Genomic DNA, 23,526 nt, shown 5'->3' with positions numbered 1-23,526 from the left:
ATGCATCACATTGTAGAATTTGCCCATACCTGCCAATAATTTATAACTGAATTTCTTCTCCAATCCAATTTGGGTTTTGGTTTCAGCAGCTGAACTGAGACTACGTCACAAGTAGAAATGTGGTTGTGTGAAGCACAAGAGAACTGCAATGCCGTAACTGTTAGCCAACTCTCCATCTTCCAGTCTCCTAGGGTAGGCTGATACAAGAGGAGAGCAAATTAAAACTTCGAAGCAGTAGTTCTTGTATGCCCCATGTAACCTCAGCCCTATTCATGACGTCACCACTGTTCCAAAGAAAGCGAGCAGTAAAATTTTCTTACCCACTGCGATGGCCTAGTGGCCCAAGGGCACGGGACTGAATCCTGGCACCAGCATTTCGATGAAGGCAAAATGCGAAAGACGCCAATGGGCTGTGCGATGTCTGAGCACATTAAAGAACCCCAAGCGGTTGAAATTAATCTGGAGCCCTCCACTACAGCTGTCGTAGGTACATATGCAGCTTTACCATACCATGCCACACCATAAATCATATCATAACAAAATTTGATGTCCTTGCCTTTAATACCAATCATGAATTTATTTGTAAGATAAAATAAAGTGTAAGCCAATAGAATATTCTGACAGAAGATATAAAAACAATGGCCAGAAAGAATGACTCAACCAAAAGACTTTTGTTGTAGAAAATTCCGCCCAGCCAACTAAAAACACCAATAGCTCTAAAACACAGCGAATACTAGTAGCCACCCATGCTGCAAAGAACACCACCAGGCATACTGTTGTTGTTGACACCTGTACTCATTATTTTATTAGTTCAGGCATAATCATTAATATCGAATTTCGTCACAAATACACTTTCACACTCCACAAACAAAGCAAGAAAGCCCCACATGCGATCAGCAAGGAGCTCCTCCCTCTGCAAAGAGAAGAAAAGGAAAGGAGGTCAAAACAATATGATAAAGGCAATATAATAGGACGCGTTTGCAATGCAATCCTGGATGGATTGCAATGGATGATTTCTCTTTTCCTGCTGATTTCCTAGCACACGCTAGCCGAAGCTCCACTCAAAATTACCAGACACTATACCTGGTCCACCTACATAATTTTCAAAACAACCAAAAGAGGGGCATGACCCTCTGAACACTCTTTGAATATGACTACTTGGGCGCCGGACATTTCACTCGGCAGCTAATCAGTGCCAAGTCTGCTGCACTTTACAAATGAATTGATCAGCAGTTTTCTCATCAACTATACATTACCATGCACAAGTTGACTGCAAATATCAGTCAGCCCCTACCTAGTAAATAGTCTACGCCGGCAGAAAAAATTTACAAAAAAAAAACTGTATACAGCTTTTGTCAAAAACTCACAGCACACACTACTTGCTTCTAGGCCTTGCTCTAGGCTAATGGTGCATCACTAGTGCACCAAACCTCTTGAGAATGAGAGGAATTCTCGTCCTCACCCCTGCAAAACTTGGGACTTGCATGGATGCTTGCACTACAGCAAATCCCTGTGGTTGTACATTTCTGACAAAGCCAATACTATTCCCAACACACTATGAATAATTCATTACCGCACAACTACGCAGTGGCTCCAGTTTCGATTTCTTGAGTCACGACCTCAATAACATTTCACAACCTGAAAGTTTGCCACAAGATAGGTTGCAATGTTACGACCTAATCCAGGTTTTTTTTTGTTCTGAACACCAGCAAAGCCAAATATACGAGGGTCTGATTCGCAGCACTCTTTAGATTGTCTACCTGTTGATGCCCACGGCAGGCAAAAGGCACCGCAGCCAATATGAAATGAGCAGCTTTTTTAGATCAGTCTTCCACAATAAGCAGTTATCAATAAGCCAAAGATGTCAACAGGCGAGCATCAATAACATGTGGTCATCAATAAGGCACAGATGAAAGCCAAACAACTTGCAAAATCTGGCCCAAGAAGGCAGAAAGGAATGCAGGTCCTCACACACAATTAAAACCTAAAGCAATAGGTACAGCGCATCAGTGCATTTCATCAGCCCAGTTTTATTCCAACAGTACAGCACTTGCCTATGCTTAACCTGCATTACAAAGAAGACACAAAGAAGTCCGCATCCGACTCACCAGAGCAGTATGGTGCTGGGGACAGTCGAGTAGGTGGTCTCTTCGAGGTGGTCATCTCCGCTTGTAGCTGGAAACATCAACGGTACCAGCAGCATGTGAGGTGAGACAAGTTATGTTCTGAAGTAAACGAGAATATATCAGTGATACGGATTTCCTCACTAAAATGCACTGTACAGCACAAAGTTTATAGTGTTCCAAACACTTCATCCTCCTTTATAAACTTCAAACCCCTGCCTTTGTGCTGCACACACTAGCATCATCTTCTCATTCACATGTGGCCCTTCCAGCAGGTGCCATGACCTGTGGCATCTTTATGGCCGTAATAACAAAGAAGTCAAAAATGAAGGTGTGTCTGTGGGGGCGGGGGCAAGCGTTCTCAAAGCTGCGCAAAGCTGAACTTTTGCAAGTACTGAGAATGTTCATGGCAAACGCATCAACCTAGCTTTACAGCTTCCAGAATTCCCTCCTAGTTAACCTCGAGAAAAACCTGATCACAATGCAGCAGACTCCAGTTATAACAAACCAGAAGGAACCACAAAATTTGTTCAACTTGTAACAAGTTCATCTTAACAAACGTGCCCCCGGAAAAAGTTTGTGAGTATACTAGGTGTGTCCATATACAGTCGAGCCACTTATGAAAGCTGCAGTTAGATCGAACGGAGAGGGGCCATAAATTTGGCCCTGTAGTCCAATAACTCGCACTTCTTGTAAGCACGAATTATTGTAAGAACGAGTGGAGACCAAAAAGTCGATAAGAAGGTGAAACATTGCTGGGAAAATGCCACAGTTTTATCAAATGTTGCTGTAAAAATGCATGCCATGAATGGTGATACCTGTGCTAGTGGAAGGCTTGGCAAGCTTTTGTGGTAACGAGGGTGCAACTCAGCAACCAAGGGTTGCCCTTTGCCATCAACAAGTCTCGCAAGATGTGATGCTTTGGGAGATTTTCAATGGGGGGATGGGCACCACGTACGATGTACTTGCTGAATGGCTTTTCAATTTCGACCCTGACATAGCGACAACATGCGCGCTTGACAAGTTTGTGATACACCAAGTGATATCTTTTCTGATTCTGGTGACAATGCTCTTTTCACCACAGAATGCCAAGTGCAAGACTGAGCAATTGGAAATGGGTGCCATTCATACACTCAAGATGTCCTATCATTGACGCACCATCCAGCACATGCTCATAGCAAATGAGACGCTAGGTGGCAATGTTTTTGTTTTGTCTAGGTGTAAGATGGGGTCAGTTTGTATGCCTCGTTTGAGTGAGAACACTAAAACAGCCACTGTTTTCAGCACGGAAAACAAATCCATTTCTATCTGCCCATGTTACTGGTTTGCTTATTCTCAACTGTACTTATCCCTCGCATGTTGATACATTGGAAGATATGCATGTTATCTGTAGCTCAGTGGTTATGCCGCTCAGCTGCTGCCCTGAAAGACAGGTTTGGTCCCAGCCGGGGTGGTCGAATGTTGATAGAGGTGAAATTCTAGAAGCCCGTGTACTGTGCAACGTCAGCACACATTAAAGAAACCCTGGTGGCTGAAATTTCCGGAGCCCTGAGGTACAGAGTCTATAACACTTGTCTAGAGCACTGGAAAGGTGCCGGTTGGGGGGAATGAAGAGAAATTATCAAGCAGGTATCGACTTTCATTGATAATGCTTGTACTGGATAGCAGCCTAATAGAGACATGAACCACACAGGCACCAGCGCCTTACCGCTGGCAAAGCAGCTGCGAAAAGATTTCAGTTCATTTGCTCCACAGCACACCGTCCGAGCACTCTAGACTAGTGTGATAGACTCTGTACTCCATTTTCCTGAATGAAGTTCCTTGAGAGGGTTGAGCCTCGGCGTACATGAAAAGAGCGGTCAGACAGGCAGTTAACATCCTGCCATGGATGCCATGCTCTGCTAAGTCACAAAGAATCCAGAACCTCGAAATTGTGTTGTATACCTTCTCCAGATCAAAAAAAAAGAAAGCAAGGCAGTGTTGTTTGAGTACAAAAGTATTTGTATTGTAATTGTATTGTATTTTTAATTGTATTTTCAAGGCAAACTAGATGCAAACTAGATGGCCAGTTGTTGAGCATGCCTTTTTAAAACCACATTGACGGATGTCAAGATGGTCGAGAGATGCAAGCACAAAAGTTAATCTGATATTAAGGACACTTTCAAAGGATTTGGAGAGTTGGCTTGTAAAGGCTTTTGGCCCATAGCTGCTAGAGGAGGTTGGCAACTTTCCAAGTTTCAGGAATTGCATTGTAACGGCTCTTTCCCCTCCTTAGGTATTTTTCCTTTTATGAATATTTTGTTAACGAAATTCAAAAGTGTCTCCATGGCAGGTTGGGAAAGATGGGCAATCGTATCCTAGTGTATTTGGTAGAGTCCTGGAGTAGTTTTCTGGCCGGCAGACACTACTTTATTGACTTCGAGAGTAATTAGATTGTATTGTTCATTAGCACCTCTAGTTTTGGAAGTCTGTTTTTCGGCTATATTTTTGAGTTTTAGAAATGACTCGGTATAATGTGAAGAACTAGAAACTGAAGCAAAGTTACTTGTTTGTGTATCAGGTGTCGAGAGAGGAACTGTGAAAGGTGAGCAGCTGTCATGTAGATATCAAACTTGCTCCCACATTTTTTTCGATCCGGCTAAGCTGTTTATAGAAGACACATAAGCTTACCATGCTGTTTTCTTGACATTTCGGCAAGAAAATGTAAATGTGCTGTCGCTTTTTTGAAAAGGATAAGTTCTCATGTGCTGGGCATCTGCGAACGACTCCTCAGGCTTTATTTTGACTTTTTTTTGCCTCTCATTCGCCTGTGTACTACAGTGTGGTTCTGGCACATCACTCCTGTGGATTTTGTAAGTGATAGCTGTGCGGCAGTAAGAATGCATGCTGTGAACATTTAATTTACTTCGCCTATGCTAAGATTTTCTAAAACAATATTCTCTATAAACTGGCTTTCTCTCTAAACAATACCCAGTCAGCTAAATGTAGTTTAGAATGCCACAGTTTTGTCGGAATGCTGTTAGCGATGACGACATGCTTATTATGACAAGGAGATGATCACTTCCATATGGATTGTCTGAAACATCCCGTTTAAAATCTCTAAAAACACATGGTAAACAGCTCATCTTCCCCGAAGTTGCGGAACAGTATGTGGGTTTATGAGAGATGAGCAAACAAACATCACGACATAGAATAAAATCCTCTATAGTCTGACCTATGGTATGTTTTCACACTTTCCAAACGAGAGGAATGAGCATTAAGTCTCCAACTGTCAGATAAGAATCTGGCAGTTGCTCTAAAAGGTCCTATAACTCACAGGGTTACATCTAGGTGAGGTTCGAGATATACAGAACATACTGTAATTGTTTTGTATGCAACGACAGTGGCTGCTACTCCTTCGAATCTAGTTTTTAGTTTCAGCCCATGAGCTGCTACATCAAGTTTCGCTATGATGGCTGTGCTTCCCGAGAGCCTGCTCACCCCGTCTGTCATGGCAGAAAACTAATTTCTTAAGCACACTCGCGTGCCGAGGACCTAGATTTGTCTCTTGTAGACAAAGCTACAGGAGATGGAGTTTTGAGATGTCTTGTGCCATTATGTTATTTAAATGTGCACTGCAGTTCCACTGGGCTCTGAAAGCCATTTTATTGTGTATCTATGAAGTGAAAACTAGATTATTCTAGTTTTGGCCTTGTGACTCTGAGCCTCTCTTTTTGATCAATCCAAGGAGTCCCGCCATCTGTCTGGCTTGGAAGGAACATGGCTGCTTTGGGCCGTATCCATCATCTCTGCAGGGGTACTGGACGACGGAAGCTGCGGTGAAGCAGTGGTGGTCAGCAGTCAGCCAGCCTGAGCAGGATCTTGCTCGGAGCGAAGGCAACATGGCTGGGCTAGTGCCCCTCTTCTTTACAATGGCCCCGGGGAAGAAAGGAGCCATCCTGGCGACTCATGGTGCTGACAATACGACCGGGTAGTAGTAAGGCTTGAGGCGTTCAACATGCACAGTCTCGCGGCCACGGCGGAGGAGATCAGCAGATGGCGCGAGTGGCTCAGTGATGTTAACTGGGGATGTGCGCTCCAGGATGTGGTAGGAACCATGATATTTCAACTTAAGTTTCTTCGAGAGGCCAGGAGTACTAGAGGGTACCCACAGCCACACACGTGAGCTGGATAGGAAGGCCAGTGCAAGATGATCTTTATCATGGCAGTGTTTGTGGCACCCCTGAGTGGCTGTCGTGATCGACCTTGTGATCTGGCGGCATTGTTCGGTGCGCTAGGCAGCTTCAGAGACAGTTGTGCACTCAGATGAGGCAGGGCTTTAGGGGAGAACTGTGTTGATGGGAGCAGATCGATGGCAGCCGTAAAGCAGAAAAAACAGAAAAGCCTGTGGTGGATTGTGTAGCAGTGTTATAGGCATATGCTATACAGGATATAACAAGGTCCCAGTTCTTGTGAATGGCAGTGACATCCATGGTTAGCATTTTGCCAAGGGTACAATTAAAGCGTTTGGTTAGACCATTTGTTTGTGGATAGTAGGCGGCACAAGTCCAATGAATTATACTAGACTGGGCAAGCAAAGCTTCAACGGCATCAGAAAAGAAGACGCGTCGTCTGTCACTGAGGAGTTCACGAGGAGCACTGTGGTGAAGAATGAAACACTGAAGAATGAACGACACCACACCACGAGCGCGCAGTAGCAGTCGGGAGTGCCGCAGTCTCAGCATACCTGGTCAGGTGATCAATATCAACAATGACCCAGCAGTTGCCTGCAGGGGTGTACGGCAGAGAGTCATATAAATAGATTCCAATGCAGTCGAACAGGCGAGGTGGATCGGTGAGTGGCGAGCCTCTGCTTGCGCAGCTCCCTGTAGCTCTGGCAGACAACTTCAGAAACAGAGCAGAGATCTCGGGACAGCAGCATGTGAAACGCATCATCCTCGATCCCTTTCAGAATATGCTTTATTCTGCCAGCCTCGGACACCTGGGTGTTGACGCACGAGCACAGGTTCACTACTTCTTCAGTAGCCTAGTTGTCGGCTACTGGCCTCTCAAACTAAATGCTCAGCGATAGCAGAGCCACCACAGAGCTGTCCTCTTTCACCTGACCGCTCTACTTTCTCCACTCAGCACTCACCTTCACTGTGTCGCCATTCCCCCTCTCTCCCATGCACTGGCGCTCCACTCTTTCGCATGAGGGAAACTACTGTATATACTCGCGTAATGAACCCACTTTTTTTCCCGAAAAATTGACTTCAAGTTGGGGGGTTCATTATGCGGGAAAATTTTTTCGAAATTTTTCGGGCGATTAAATTTCATATCACAGCATTGATAAAAAAATGCAATCGCAGCCTTACCTCTATAGAAAAATCACGGATGTGATGTGAATAAAAAAATTTATTTCACACACTGCTTGGCTCGGTCTCGCGTTATCACTCGGCCTCGCTCTCCGAGTCGAGGCTTTTGCCCGCATCGCTCGCAACTTCGTCTTCATCATTGTCCCACAACGTGCAGTCTTCTGTGCCGTCCAAGCAGTTTGAGATTTCAGTTTTCTTGAAGCTGCGGACGATCACCTCGGGGGTAATTAAATTCCACGCTTCCAAAATCTATCGGCAAAGCATGTCGATGGTTGGCCTTCGTATCTTGCCAGTCGGTGTCACGTTGTGGTTGCCTGCTGCCATCCACTCAGCGTACAGCTGCCGCACGTTGTCCTTAAATGATTTGTTGACAGAGACGTCAAGTGGCTGCAGCACTGAGGTTAGGCCACCCGGAATTACGGCGATGTCTGTTCACAGCTCGCTCATTCAGCGCTGGACGTCTTTGTCTAGGTGGCCACGAAAGCTATCTAAGACAAAGAGCGACGGCAGAAGAAGGGCCCCTGGTCGCCGGTCCCCAGACTGTCTTGAGCCAGTCGACCATCAGTTGTGCCGACATCCACCCTTTCTCTTGGGCCCGAATATGAATCCCAGCCGGAAAGGTGCCTTTTGGAAGAATTTTCCTCTAAAATATAACGAATGATGGCAGTTTCCTGCCATCCACTGTTATAGCGAGCATTATGGTGCACCGCTGTATCTCGGCACCCGTTGTCACTGCACGTTTTTTGCACCTTTCAGGTCCACAGTGCTGTTCAGCGGCATATCAAAGTTTATCGCCGTTTGGTCTGCATTCACAATCTGTGAGAGCAGGAACTACTTCTCCTTCTGGATACATATCACAAAGCGATGAAAGTCGCGCACTTTGTCCTCACAGTCCGCTGGCAGCCGCTGACATAGCGTCGTACGCCTTCTCAGGCATAGCCCGTTCTGACACATAAAACAAGTTGTCCAACCACTGCTGGCTTTAAATTCGAGAACAGAAATGCCGTGACTCCTTGCAGTGGCCCGCGCGTGGTTCTCAATGAGCTCGTGAGATACAGCACATCCTTCGTTGCGCAGCCTCTTCACGTAGTTCAGCACTTCTTCCTCCACGTGAGGGAACTTTCCTTGTTTGGGCTCTTGAAATGCGCGCCGATCTTTTCCGGTAGCCCTCAGTTCGTCCTTTTGTTTACGCCAGTAGCGCACACGCACTGGGTCGACACTGAAGAGTCGCCCGGCCGCGTGGTTGCTGTACTCCAAGGCATGCTCCACGACTTTTACCTTGAAACCCGCCGTGTAGCTGGCATAACGACACATCACAACGCACAAGTCAAAGCACACAGACCACCCACACGCAGCTCCAGCAATATGGTGGGTGGCTGACATCCAAATGCGTTGTCTTTACTTCGTTTTGGTGCCGCTGGGCACAAACAGCGCTATGAGCAAGGTTTTGTTTTGAGTTTGACAGATGGCGCTAAGCAACCAGATCATTTATCATCATCCTCGGCAAAAGCGCGCGGTCGCCAAGTTTCGTTTCCGTGTCACCTGCGCTCATGTCTCCGGTGTTTCTCTCGCATTAGACAATAATAATCATGCGTTTACGGTAAAGGAAAGATGCGGCAATTGCCACTCTCACTAGGAGGTCACCCGAGCTGCGCTGTGAGCGAAGGGAAGAAGAGCCGTAGTGAAGGGCTACCACGCCGGCAAATCTCGCATTAAAAGAAGCAGGCTGCATCATGTCGCGATCTGTTGACTTTGTTATCGTCAGCAGAGCCGGCCAATCACGCCGAGATAACGCGAGCATGCTCTAATATGGCCCTGAAGATCGGCATGCAGCTTTTATGCGAGAAAAAAAAATCTCAAGGAGAAAATACGGGCGGGGGGGGGGGGTCATTATGCGAGTGGGTTCATTACGCGAGTATATACGGTAGATGCCGCAGTTCCTGAGGCGAGAACTTCACTGCCAGCGAAATATCAAAAGCCTCATTTCTTTCTCGACAATCTCATCAAAGTTTTTATGGAGGTTGTTTATGTGTTGGCGCTCGCCGGTACCGGTGCTGCAGTTTCTGCAATAGCCAAAACCTTTTGCCATTCCTTGCAAAGAGTGATGAAACCCCTATCTGGATTCTCGCTGCACATGACAAGCACGCAGTCTATTGAGCCGTTAGCGACGCGCACTGCCAGAGTCATTATTCAGAATGTTCTGTGCCCAATCGAATTCGCCACTTTGCCAACCTGTTTTCATGACATAATCTTGGGTTGGGTCTTTCTGTCGCGCCATAACACATGCTGAACAGGAGTTCTTTGTGCTCAGCGATTACTCGTCGGCTGCTGCCCCTTCTGCTGCTTCTCCCAAAGCCATCGTTGCCGAAGACATTCACCTACCTGCGTGCTCTCCTGTTCTTGTGCCTACAATTTGTGACTTCCTTTGCGACGGTAACATACTTTTTAAAGTCACTGCACACCCCTACCTTACGCTATACTCACCCTCTCAGCTGGACTTATCGCGTTTGTTGTGACCAATACGTCTGTGTGTATCCTTCCGCCATGAGTTGCGGTGAGTTTCTCAGAACCATGCAGCTCATTGATTTCATTCTCCATCGGGATGAGAATGACAATGTCATTCGCAGTCCCTCGTCTTCACTCCATCGATGCAACTCTTCCCGCCCCACAACGCACTCAACTTCTTGCGCTGTTTCATCAATTTCGTTTTTCCTTCAATTCACACCAGCCCGCTTTTAAGCCACACGTCGACTGTCACCCACCACATCAAAGCGGATGGTCATGCCCCTCTGCGTCAGCGCCCATACTGTGTCTCTGCACTGAGCGCCGTGTTATTAAAACCAGGTTGAAACCATGATTCAGGGCAGCGTGATTCAGGCCTCTTACAATCCACGGGTGCCCACCGTGGTACTCGTACAGAAGAAAGATGAATTTTGCATTCAGTACCGCTGCCTGAATAAGATAACGCCGAAAGACGTTTTAACCTCTTCTGTGTATTGATGACGCTCTAGACTGCCTACAAGGAGCGGAACTCTTCTCTCGATTAACGCTCTGGGTACTGGCCGGTCCCCATGGCAGCCGAAGATCGACCAAAAACCACATTTGTGACCACTGATGGCCTGTATGAATTTTCCGTCATGCCTTTCAGCCTCTATAACGCTCCGGCGACTTTCAAGCGCATGATGGACACTATTCTGCGCGACCTGAGGTGTACGTCGTGTTCTTTGTTGTGTTGGGTTTTATGGTACATGGGCAATTCAGGCCATCATGCGCCAAACTCAAGGTATGGAGAAATTTTTTTCTGCAGAATTTTATAGAAATGTTAATTATCGGTGGTGCATCTGGAAAATGACCACGCAAAAAAATAAAGACCCCGATTTTGCAATTGTTGCATCTCAGTGACCGGCGGGCATCAATAAGCCAAAGATATCAACCAAACAACTAAAATTTGGCACACAGGTCTTTGCATGCAATTAAATACTAAACCAACAGGTGCAGTACGCTGACGCATTCAGTCATCCCAATTTCATTCCAACAGTACAGCGCTTACCAACGCTTAACCTGCATTACAAAGATGATGTAAAGAGGTCCGCATCCAACTCACCATGGCAGTGGTGCTGTGGATGCTCGAGGAGGCGGTCTCCTCCGAGTACTCCATTACGGTGCTCAGGCGATGCCTCAGCGCGAAGCGCACCAGAAGACTAGCCCGGGCCCGGGTCAGCACAGCGGGAGGTGATGGCAATAGCGGAGACGTGGTGGTATTGTCTCGCACCTCCACTGGAGCTGGAAACAACCGACAGTACCAGCAGCATGAGAGGCGAGACCCTCCCAAGTAAAAGAGAATATCAGTGATACAAACTTCCTCGCTAAAATGCACTGTACAGCACAATACGTAAGGTGTTCCAAAACACTCCACCCCACAGACTTCACGGCTGCCACTGCACACACTACCACCATCTACTCATTGACTTGTGGCAGTTCCAGCAAGTGCCATTCCCTGTGGCATCTTTACGGCCACCACAAAGGAGTGGGGGCAACGGGAAGCGCTCTCACAGCTACGCCAGGCTGAAGCTTCACAAAGAGCGAGAATGTTCACGAGAAATGCATCATGCCAGCTTTACGGCCTCCAGAGTGCCCTCCTAGTTTACCTCGGGAAAAACCTGAGCACAATACAGCAGGCATTCATGAATACGAACTTGAATGAGCCACAAAATTTGTCTTATCAGAAGTTCATCTTAACGGAAGTGCGCCTAAAAACATGTTACATGAAAACAATGAATAAAGTAGCCTTTCACAAAGCCAATGCCAAGATCTCCCAAGTGCGCAATACCAAGGTCTGACCGTGACAAGGTCTCTGAGCCAGCGCAGGCGTAACGGCGCCCAGTCTTTTCCGTGAAAGCAAGAAAACGCACTCCCACAACACTGCTTCCCCACAGTTTTGCTCTAAGATGAAAGATGCTGCGCGGAAGTCATCTTGTGGCAGTGCACTTTGTTGTGTAGAAGCATTATACATATACATATAGTAGTAAACCGTGCCAAGTCGCCTCCACTTTACAAATCAACAAATTAGCACTTTTCATCTACTGCATATATTGCCATCCATTAGTTCCGTGCTATGATTTGCGGCCATTGCTGAAAACAGGGATGAACGCAGTACCAGGGAACGTCAGTGCTGTCTTGGGGCACGAACCATGGGCATTATTGGTGGAGACTGTGTGCGAGTGTTATTTAGTCCCGTAGTTTGTAACAGTAAGAGATTGGACCATTGAACCGGATCATTTAATTTTGATCTGGAATCTCAATACTAGTCTGGGAAATTGCCAGGTGCCAAGATGGAGAAGTGTTAAAAGTCTGATGGCAATGAAACAGGCGTACAGGTTTCATTGCATCATCAAAAAAAGGAATTCATAATTGCAATTCTATCGCAGTACAGTCACGATAGCAGTGCCTAATTTCTGCTCAGGAAATTGAGAAAAACAACAGAGAAGAAAACAAATCGTTACAGCCCACCATCGACCCAAGCATCCAAAACCAGCTAGTCTTATTCCAAGCTCTTTGGCTCAGCTGTGTGCATTGATGACGTAAGATGACCGCCACAGATGGTGGCTATGCAGTTGCAGAAAGCAATGCGTGCATTGTAGGTGGTCAAGAGATGCACTGCTTTGAAAACTATAGAATGAGCAGCTGTTGCCAGCCTTTACAACCAGAGCTGCGCAAAGTGTCTTGCTCCACAACATCTTACGGTGTCGAGGAGCGCAAAAAACCAGCCCTCTACGAGGGCGATGCTAGGATTGTTTACACTCTGCTGTGCACTGCAAAAGGCAGTACACTGTGCGGCTTGTTACACCTGCCAAAAGTACCTACTGACCAATAAACCTCTTCTCAAAAGGTTGCACATATAAAGGATAAGTAGGGGTATGCTAACATTCGAATACATGTATTTGGTATTCAGCTTATATTCATATTAAAGGCACTGATATTAGAGACTCTGAATATTCTCCAGCGATCGCATACCATGCAAACTTTCATAAATTCGACTATGGCAAATCCGCAGTATCGAAGCAAACAACCCGGCAATCGAGTTTGAAGTGCCAGGAAAACAATATGAAGATTCCGTTTACTTTCTTTATCGTATATCGCCTGACCCGATCACAATCAGATGCCGCAGGGCATTATGTCATGAAATTTCATAAGTGGGCTTCCCCACATATAGCACACGATGAGAACAAGACTGCCTACTACTCACTTCAAACAATCCCAACGAGAATGCACACTTTTTTTTTTTGTTGCATCCTTCTATAATGTGTTCCATACTTCACACCCGCTCCCATGAAATTCATCCTGTTGCCTTCGTAACTCTCTTAGTGTGAGCTTCGCCATCTTATTTCGGTCAACCGCAATATTCGGGCAAGTCCACTCACAGATATTTGCACGAGGCTCCCAACGGGGAAATTGGCGCTACAACGGGGCAAGCAACACTGTAAAAATTCCACCTACTGCAAGGTGCATTGTAACCTGCACACCTTTTATAAGTGGGCATAACGACAGGCAAGACAACTGCCGGAGAGTCTCTGTAGCTAGGCCAAAAAATAGTCTGCCTGCATAGTTTTGGTTTAAGCGCTTTGCCGCTCGCGTGCGGCGATGGCAGCTGTTGGCCTTACATTCGCCGATCATCCAAACCCAGCTCCATGCCACTTTTGGACACAGACTGGCGTGCCGCTGGTCGTTTCTTTTAATGTGAAAGCACTACTTCGCTAGCAAAGCTGAAAAACCGAGGCTATGTGTGAAGCCTGAAACTCAGATTGTGACTTATAGCCAGCGGTCTTGCGCAGCTGCTCCGTCAACGTGCGGAACAGCACTCCGAAACAGGGCGCTCTTCATCAGCTTATATGCATTTGCACAATGGAGCTGCCTGATAAGGCTTTACCGCATTTTCAGCAGTTTTTTTCTTTTTTGGGGGGGGGGGGGGGCACGAGGGCATTTTATAAATCAGCCTTTGGATAACGTGGGTACTTCTTTCTGTCCTTTGAACAGCGAATTAACGAGGTTTACCAGGCATCACGTTATTTTTAGTTGCCAGTCAGGTATCGTTACATGGATTTCATTTTGCACGATCAAATTGCAGGTTGGATACTGCTATGCTGTCTAATCAAGTACGTCGTATACAATTCTGTGGACATCAAGGCTTTTTATATGGTGCCGAGTCAGTGTAGTTTTGTTAATTACACGAAGCATAAGGAGCTCGTCGGCCAAAAAAGCAGCGCAAGTGTTGCACGCAGCGCGCTGCTTGCACACCTGCCCAACAATAAAGAGGATCCGGTGCTCTCTGAGGAGGAGCCGGACCAGTGGTGCGATAGGGCCCGAGTTGGTGGACTGAAAGTTGTTGTTGTGTTGTGTTTAATGGCGCATAAGCGGCTAAGGCTATCATGTGCCATGAACAAGGTTTAGTAAAATTGGCTCGAGCAAAGTTTGAAGACAAGGTGTATAAAAACGGTGGTGTAAAGGGCCTAAAAGTTATTTTTATTACCTGGCTGATTAAATACAAACACTTTAGAAATGGCTGTTTGCAGAAGCTTTTAAAAGTTGGTTAACCTCCGTGGATATCCTTGGCTTGCCAAGGATCTCGAGGCCACCAACTACTCAGATAAAAACCTCAGCCTCCTTCTCAGGACTGAGAAAGTGGCTGAGGTATATCGTTTTAAGTAGAGAAGCACAGGGTAAGAACATTACAGTTTTTGAAGAACACCGGCTTCCTTTAAAAAGCTAAAAACATCAAGCATACTAACGGGTGCATGTTCAGCTAAAATAAACGCTGGATGAAATGGAATATGTTCTTGGTAAAATGTAGCAAAATATTTTTTCCTTACTGATTCAAGTTTTGTGCATGATAGTAGTATGTGGTTTACGGTAAGTTCATGTCCGCATTGCTCGCAAACAGGTTTGTCTTTCTTTGTTAGCAGGAAGTTGTGTGTGAGGTGTGTGTGTCCAATACGGAGACGGCATAAAATAACTTCGATGAATCGTTTTTGGTGTGAGCATGATTTCCATTGGCCTAGGATTGGTTTTACTAAATGTAGCTTATTATTTCTTTCGATATTCCATTGCGACTGCCATTTATTCCTTAATTTGCATTGCACCAACCTCATACCATCTTTGTAAGGAATGCACACTTTCTTTATTTCTTTGTTCCGAGCTTTTCCAGCACATTCATCTGCCTTCTCATTGCCAGTGATTCCAATGTGACTGGGGACCCAGCAAAATTTTATGTCTTGTCCCTGTATTGTGGCGCTTGTTATGTTGTGTATGATATCACCAATTAGTGGTGTCACTGCATTTCTATGGTGAAGTGAGGTTAGTATGCTCAGAGAATCAGTGTAAATGATACTGTTCTGAATGTTCTCATTTATTATTTTTTCTACAGCTAGCAAGACTGTGTAACACTCGGCGGTGAAAATGGATGCACACTCAGGTAGCCGTACTATTTTTTCCCAATTATTCTGGACTACAGCACTTCCCACGTAGTGCGCCGATTTTGATCCATCGGTATAAAATGCTTCGTATTCTCCGTATTTTTCGTTTAGTGCTAAATACTCTTTTAATATCTGTTCATGCGGTGTATGTTTCTTCTGAAATTGTGTTAATGTGAAGTCGCACACAGATGGTAGGCAGTACCAAGACGGGAGTGGATCATGTTTGCGGGCAATATTAGGCAATGTGTCCATTATATCTAGTTCTTGGCATTTCTCTTCAAACCGGAGAAGAAGTGGCCTGATTGTGAGGGGTCTGTTGGTAAATAGTGTTCGGGATGGGCACTTTGTAACGAGTGGGTAACAGATGTGTTTAGGCTGGGAACGGATCTTTAAAATGTATGAGCATGTGAGCGTTGTTCTTCTGTCTGCAAGTGGTGGTTCATTGGTTTCTACGTACAGGCTTTTTATTGGTGACGTCCTGTATGCACCAGTTGAAAGGCGCAATCCCAAATTGTGCACAGGATCCAGTCGCTTCAAGTACGATGGCCTTGCTGATCTATACACTATGCAACCATAATCTAGAATGGAACGTACTACAGAGCGATAAATGTGTAGAAGACATACCCGATCAGAACCCCAGTGTTTGCGTGATAGGACTTTCAGTATGTTCAGTGCTAGCGACGCCTTCTTTTTCAGTGTGTTTATGTGAGGCAGGAAAGTAAGTTTTTTATCGAAGGTGATGCCTAGAAATTTGTGTTCCTTTTTGAAAGGCAGCTTGGTTTGGTTGAGGTGTTGTTGGATTTGTGTGCAAGCCTCGTTTGAATGAAAAAAGTAAGGCCACTGTTTTCTGTGTTGAGAACTGGAAACCATTCTTGTCTGCCCATGTTGCCATTTTGTTGATTGTAAGCTGTACTTGTCGTTCGCATGTGGATATATTGGAAGATGTACATGCTATCTGAAGATCATCAACATACATTGAATACATAATGGACCTTGGGATTATTTTTCTAATAGAATTCATTTTTACAACGAAGAGAGTTGTGCTTAAAATGCACCCTTGAGGAACTCCATTTTCCTGAATGAAGTCCCTTGAAAGGGTCAAGCCTAGGCGGACATTAAATGAGCGGTTAGACAAAAAGTCTTTAATGCAGTTGAGCATTCTGCCACGGATGCCGAGCTCAGCTAAGTCCTGGAGAATCCCGAACCTCCAGGTTGTATCATATGCTTTTTCTAAATCAAAAAAGATGCTAAGACAGTGTTGTTTGTGTATAAAAGCTTCTCTGACAGTATTTTCAAGGCGGACTAAGTGATCTGTAGTGGAGCATCCTTTTTTAAATCCACACTGATGGATATCAAGCAGTTCACAGGATTGAAGAACAAAGGTTAGTCTTATATTTAGGACACTTTCAAAGGATTTGGCAAGGCAACTGGTTAAGGCTATGGGTCTATAACTGCTAGGAGAGGTTGGGGGTTTACTAGGTTTAAGAAACGGTACAATAATAGCTTTCTTCCAGGCTTCAGGTATTTCCCCTGACATCCAAACTATGTTGAAGAATCTTAAAAGTGCTTCTATGGCAGGCTCAGAAAGATATGTGCAAGGATTTCATAATGTATATGGTCGGGTCCTGGAGCAGTTTTTTTCCGGCAGACAGTACTCTGTTGATTTCTTGGAGGGTAATTAGACTTGTATTTTTCATTTGCACCTCCAGTTGTTGGCAGCCTCTGTTTTTCAGCAGTATTTTTGTATTTTAAAAAGGACTGTGTGTAGTGTGATGAACTTGAAACTGCAGTGAAATGTTCCCCCAATATGTCTGCCTGTTCCTCTATTCTTGTTTGTGTGCCAGGTGTTGTTAAAAGCGGAATTGTGAATGGTGAAAAGCTACCGTTTAATTTTCGAACCTGCTCCCACATTTTTTTAGATGGGATCTGACTGTTGATAGATGAAACATAATTCTGCCATGAAGCTTTCTCGGCACTGCGACGGACGTACCGAGCTTTAGCTTTTGCCTTTTTAAAAATTAAGAGATTTTCATGTGTCGGATACCTACGGAATTTACCCCAAGCTCTGTTTTGTTGTTTTTTAGCCTCCTTACAGTCTTTTGTCCACCATACTTTATGGTTTTGTCGCGCTACTCCTGACGACTGAGGAATAGCTGTGAGTGCGGCAGTTATGATACAATTAGTGAACTTTTCATTTATTTGGTCGATGGTGAGATTTTCTAAAAGTATATTTTCTAAATTTGCTTTTGCTCTAAAAAGTGACCAATCGGCGAGATGAAGCTTCCAGCGCCGTGGCCTTGTGGGGATTATTTCCGGTGGGGATGTTAAAGTGATTAGTATAGGGAGGTGATCGCTGCCATATGGGTTGTCAATGACGTCCCAGTTAAAATCGTTAAAAACAGAAGGTGAACTAAAAGACAAATCTAAACAGGTCATTTTCCCTGAGGCAAGGGAGCAGTATGTGGCTTTTTCTGTATTTAAAAGGCATACACTATTTGTGAGGATAAAATCTTCGATTATTTGACCCCTAGAGTCACAGCGCTGACTTCCCCAAAAAGGGGAGTGAGCGTTAAAATCCCCGACTACTAGATATGGTTCTGGAAGTTCATCAATGAGGCCTTGTAGATTGTGGACTGTTAGTGTGAGATGTGGAGGAATATATACAGAGCAGATTGTAATTGTTTTGTAGCTGACAATGCTGACTGCAACTGCCTCAAGTTTTGTTTTCAGTCTGATCTCTTGAGCAGGGACGCCGCTTTGTACGACAATCGCGACGCCTCCCGAGAGTCTATTTGCCTGCTCACGATCGCGTCTAAAAGTTTTATAATGCTTCAGGATGTTCATATGTTGTGGACCTAGATTGGTTTCCTGGAGACATAAGGCTACGGGTGACATTGACCCTAAAATATTTTTTATGTCATCGTAATTTCTCAATATTCCTCGGCAGTTCCACTGAACTAGAAAAGCCATGTTTATGTTTGGGGTATGAACGATTGGGGGTTTACTTATGTTCTGGGGCCGTTATGGTGGCCCTGCCTTTTTTCCGCTCAAGAGAGCTGTTCCGCCGCTGCAAAGCGGGCGGATCGGGAGTTACCTCCTTCACCTCACTGGAGGTGCTGGAAGACCGCAGGGAAGCCGCGGATGTGTTTGTGTCAGGCCTCCCCCGACGGGGGGAAGTCCTGCGGGATGCCGACCCATGGGCCGGCACTCCCTGGCTTGTAGTTAGCAGATCAGCTTTCGCTGTCTCTGCCTGGGGCGTGGGTGGCCCTGCTACAGGCGCAGTAGAACTGGCCGCGGCAGGTGCCGGAGTGCTGTGTGGTGCTACGCCCCTGCGCACCACATCAGCAAAGTTTGGTTTCGCTGTGAAGGAGAATGTGTTGTTAAGTGCAAAACACCTTCTGGCTTCTTTGAATGAAATGTTTTCTTTGGTCTTAATGGTGATGATTTCTTTCTCCTTTTTCCAGGACGGACACGCCCTGGAGTATGCAGCGTGGTCGCCTTCGCAGTTTGCGCAGCGTAGTGCTGCGTCGCATTCCTCAGACTGGTGGTCCTTTGATGCGCATTTCGCGCAGGTTTTGCGGCCGCGGCAGCTCTGTGAGCCATGGCCAAACTTCTGGCAATAAAAACAGCGACGGGGATTGGGTATGTAGTGCCTTACGTTGACTTTCAGGTATCCTACTTCGATTGTTTTGGGCAAGCTGCTGGTGTTAAATGTGAGGACCATGTGTTTGGTGTCTATTTCCTTGTTATCCTTGCGGATTTTGATCCTGTGGACGTCTATTACATTTTCTTCGGATAGTCCTTGTAGCATTTCAGTTTCTGTTAGGTGGATAAAGTCAGCTTCTGAGATAACGCCTTTGACTGAGTTGAGGGATCGGTGGGGAGTCACGGAGAAAGAGATGTCCCCTATGGAATCGATGTTTGCAAGTTTCGAGCACTGGATGCTCTCGCGTAGTTCGAGGAGTAGGTCGCCGCTTGACATTTTAAATACCTTGTAGCCAGGCCCTAAGGTATCTGTTAGGCATTTGGTAACAAGAAATGAGGATATGATTCGGGCTTGCTTTTGTTCACAGTTACTGTGTATAACATGAAACTTAGTGAAAATTGGTTTCTTTTTCATGAAAAAGTCTGATGCTTCGTTCCGCCCTCTTTTGAGAGAGCGATCGTGTTTGGAAAGGGGGGGAGCCATAAAAAATTGATGTTTTTCGGTCATGGTGCCAGCCACCCACCATGGAGTCCAACAAGGGGACGCGACAGGAACTTGAAAGAAAGTCCTGCCCACGCCAGCTGTACACCTTAACTATAACCTAATATGACTCAACTCAGGGTAGTTGGTCACACATGGTTAACCCTCGCCCCCAGGAAAAAGAGGAAAAAACAAAGAAAGGAGGAGGATACAGGAAAGTTGTAAGAAAGGAGATAGGAAAGTGAAAGATGAGAGGAGAACAGGAAAAGGCGACTGCCGATTTCCCCCGGTCGGGTCAGGCCGGAGGTGCCGTCTACAGGAAGCTGGGGCCAAAGTGGTGTGTTGCCTCCGTCGAGGGGCCTTAAGAGTACAAACGCTCGGCATCGGCTCAACCACCAGGATCCCCTTTTCCCCGGACACGGCGATGCCACGCACGGCTAAGCGCGGATGCTCGGGTCCGTGGTGACGCATTGTTAACCATCATCCCCGTGCGGGGATGTCCCTGCGGATGCTCGGGTTAACCCCGTGGTGTCGCCACTCACCAACGTCTGCATGCTGCAGATGCCCCCCTGCGGGGAGGTGGACTGAAAGTATGACGTTATGCCACCTCCATGCGGGACTGCATCAGTGTGAGCCTCTGACCTAGGGAGTGTCCTGACAAGCGACGGAGCCCAAACCAGGTCCTTCGCGGGAGCCAACGACAGCGGTGATGCGCACCACGGCTCCCAAGTTGAACCAGCAGTCATGCAAGAATGCAGGCCTTCACGATGGCAAAGCAGGGGCAAGTTGTTAGAGGAGGCAATGTGATCCGACACTGAATAAGAACGCTGACCACGTGTGAGGGAGGCGCCAGACGGACTCAGAACTCCCACATAGTGAAGCGAAGGTGTGCCAAGCGTGGTGCAAGGCAGTTTTGAGATAGCGATGAACATCTTCCAGCGGGCAAACCATGCAACAAATAAAAAAAACGACGGGAGATTTGAACTATTACGTTAAATTATCGTTAGTGTGCATTCTATACTATCGCCTTCTGTGGTGGGCTGGACGCTCAGAATATCTCAAATTTTGCAGGTGCGATTACCATATTCTATTTTGGTAAGTAAAAAAAGGGGGGGGGGGCCGCAGTATCACATTTGGAGATATTTCTCACTGAACAGATATTAGATTCGTTATTCGGAGTTAATTTTTTCTTCATATTCGTTTTGGAAAATTTAATTTTTGCATGCCCCTAATAAAAAATAGCCTGATGGCAAGGTGGAAAGGAAAGAAAAAAAAGATTGAGGCATGGCTACCTGAACCGAGGCTATTACAGTGTATGTCCTTTGGCTGCGACGGCAACAATTGTGATAGCAGGAAAAAAAAAACTTACCATCCCATCGAGCTGAGACCATGGTGGCAGTAAAAGCCCCAAATCTCGCGTCGATGAGTGCCGGCTGCCTGGCATCCACGAGGAGGCTCTCCTCCTTATAGGCACCTGCACACAGACAATGCACGGGCAGTTTTCTTCGGTCCTTTGTTCGCCTGCTCACACACATTCGAACAATGACACATGCATGCAGACACCACCAACAAAGTCTGAAAAAAAAAATCAAATCGCCCCATATCTGCAGTTGGCTTGCATTTTTTTATTCCCAGGTTCAATAGCTGCCCTTGAAGGAACACATTTCTCTCAATGCAAACACTGAGCAAATGTTGGTGCCTTGAAAACCCAGTTGGCCACCTAAACTGTTCACTTAGCCAGCAGGACCAAAGCGTGAAGATACCGGTTTGAATCATCAAGAACTTGCACCAACGGCAATATTTCTCAAAGCCAGCATGCTGAACGCAGGGTGGTCACTGAAAAGAGCGCTCCAACATCTGCATTTGAAGCATGTAAGGGTGACTTGAGCAACACTGAAAGCGTTAGCACTGTTTCCCTCGCATCTGGAAAACGACCACGCAAAAAAATAGACCCCCGATTTTGCAATTGCTGCATCTCAGTGAACGGCGGGCATCAATAAGCCAAAGATATCAACCAAACAACTAAAATTTGGCACACAGGTCTTTGCATGCAATTAAATACTAAACCAACAGGTGTAGTACGCTGATGCATTCAGTTATCCCAATTTCATTCCAACAGTACAGCGCTTAGCAATGCTTAACCTGCATTACAAAGATGATGTAAAGAGGTCCGCATCCAACTCACATTCAAGTGGTGGTGTGGATGCTCGAGGAGGCGGTCTCCTCCGAGCACTCCATCACAGTGCTCAGGCGATGCCTCAGCGCGAAGCGCACCAGAGGACTAGCCCGGGCCCGGGTCAGCACAGTGGGAGGTGATGGCAATAGCGGAGACGTGGTGGTATTGTCTCGCACCTCCACTGGAGCTGGAAACAACCGACAGTACCAGCAGCATGAGAGGCGAGACCCTCACAAGCAAAAAAGAATATCAGTGATACGAACTTCCTCGCTAAAATGCACTGTACAGCACAATACGTAAGGTGTTCCAAAACACTCCACCCCACAGACTTCACGGCTGCCACTGCACACACTACCACCATCTACTCATTGACTTGTGGCCGTTCCAGCAAGTGCCATTCCCTGTGGCATCTTTACGGCCACCACAAAGGAGTGGGGGAACGGGAAGCGTTCTCACAGCTACGCCAGGCTGAAGCGTCGCAAAGAGCGAGAATGTTCACGAGAAATGCATCATGCCAGCTTTACGGCCTCCAGAGTGCCCTCCTAGTTTACCTCGGGAAAAACCTGAGCACAATACAGTAGGCATTCATGAATACGAACTTGAATGAGCCACAAAATTTGTCTTATCAGAAGTTCATCTTAACGGAAGTGCGCCTAAAAAACATGTTACATGAAAACAATGAATAAAGTAGCCATTCACAGAGCCAATGCCAAGATCTGACAAGTGCGCAATGCCAAGGTCTGACCGTGTCAGGTCTCTGAGCCAGCGCAGGCGTGACGGCGCCCAGTCTTTTCCGTACAAGCAAGAAAACGAACTCCCACAAGACTGCTTCCCCACAGTTTTGCTCTAAGATGGAAGCTGGTGCGCGGAAGTCATCTTGTGGCAGTGCACTTTGTTGTGTAGAAACATTATACATATACATATAGTAGTAAACCGTGCCAAGTCGCCTCCATTTTACAAATCAACAGATTAGCACTTTTCCTCTACTGCATATATTGCCATCCATTAGTTCCGTGCTATGATTTGCGGCCATTGCTGAAAACGGATGAACGCAGTGCCAGGGACAGTCAGTACTGTCTTCGGGCAAGAACCGTGGGCACTATTGGTGGAGACTGTGTGCGAGTGTTATTTAGTCCCGTAGTTTGTAACAGTAAGAGATTGGACCATTGAACCAGATCATTTAATTTTGATCTGGAATCTCAATACTAGTCTGGGAAATTGCCAGGTGCCAAGATGGAGAAGTGTTAAAAGTCTGATGGCAATGAAACAAGCGTACAGGTTTCATTGCATCATCAAAAAAAGGAATTCATAATTGCAATTCTAACGCAGTACAGTCACGATAGCAGTGCCTAATTTCTGCTCAGGAAATTGAGAAAAACAACAGAGAAGAAAACAAATCGTTACAGCCCACCATCGACCCAAGCATCCAAAACCAGCTAGTCTTATTCCAAGCTCTTTGGCTCAGCTGTGTGCATTGATGACGTAAGATGACCGCCACAGATGGTGGCTATGCAGTTGCAGAAAGCAATGCGTGCATTGTAGGTGGTCAAGAGATGCACTGCTTTGAAAACTATAGAATGAGCAGCTGTTGCCAGCCTTTGCAACCAGAGCTGCGCAAAGTGTCTTGCTCCACAACATCTTACGGTGTCGAGGAGCGCAAAAACCGGCCGTCTACGAGGGCGATGCTAGGATTGTTTACACACTGCTGTGCACTGCA

The 23,526-nt window shown here is 46.1% G+C and overlaps 1 long non-coding RNA gene across 1 annotated transcript; it reads right to left on the bottom strand.

Moving 5' to 3' along the window:
• Positions 1 to 774: 774 nt before the first annotated feature.
• Positions 775 to 21,952, bottom strand: LOC149354885 (uncharacterized). Its single transcript, XR_016291395.1, has 5 exons — positions 21,819 to 21,952; positions 21,003 to 21,107; positions 11,082 to 11,260; positions 2,109 to 2,175; positions 775 to 913 (listed from the first exon to the last, which is right to left on the bottom strand). It is a non-coding gene; the product is annotated as an uncharacterized LOC149354885 (long non-coding RNA).
• Positions 21,953 to 23,526: the final 1,574 nt, after the last annotated feature.

This window comes from Amblyomma mixtum, chromosome 3 (assembly GCF_055824585.1).
Source record: "Amblyomma mixtum isolate Tamu chromosome 3, ASM5582458v1, whole genome shotgun sequence".
Classification (NCBI taxonomy): domain Eukaryota; kingdom Metazoa; phylum Arthropoda; class Arachnida; order Ixodida; family Ixodidae; genus Amblyomma; species Amblyomma mixtum.
Note: the sequence above shows the minus strand (reverse complement) of the source record. Positions and strands in the feature narration are given on the sequence as shown.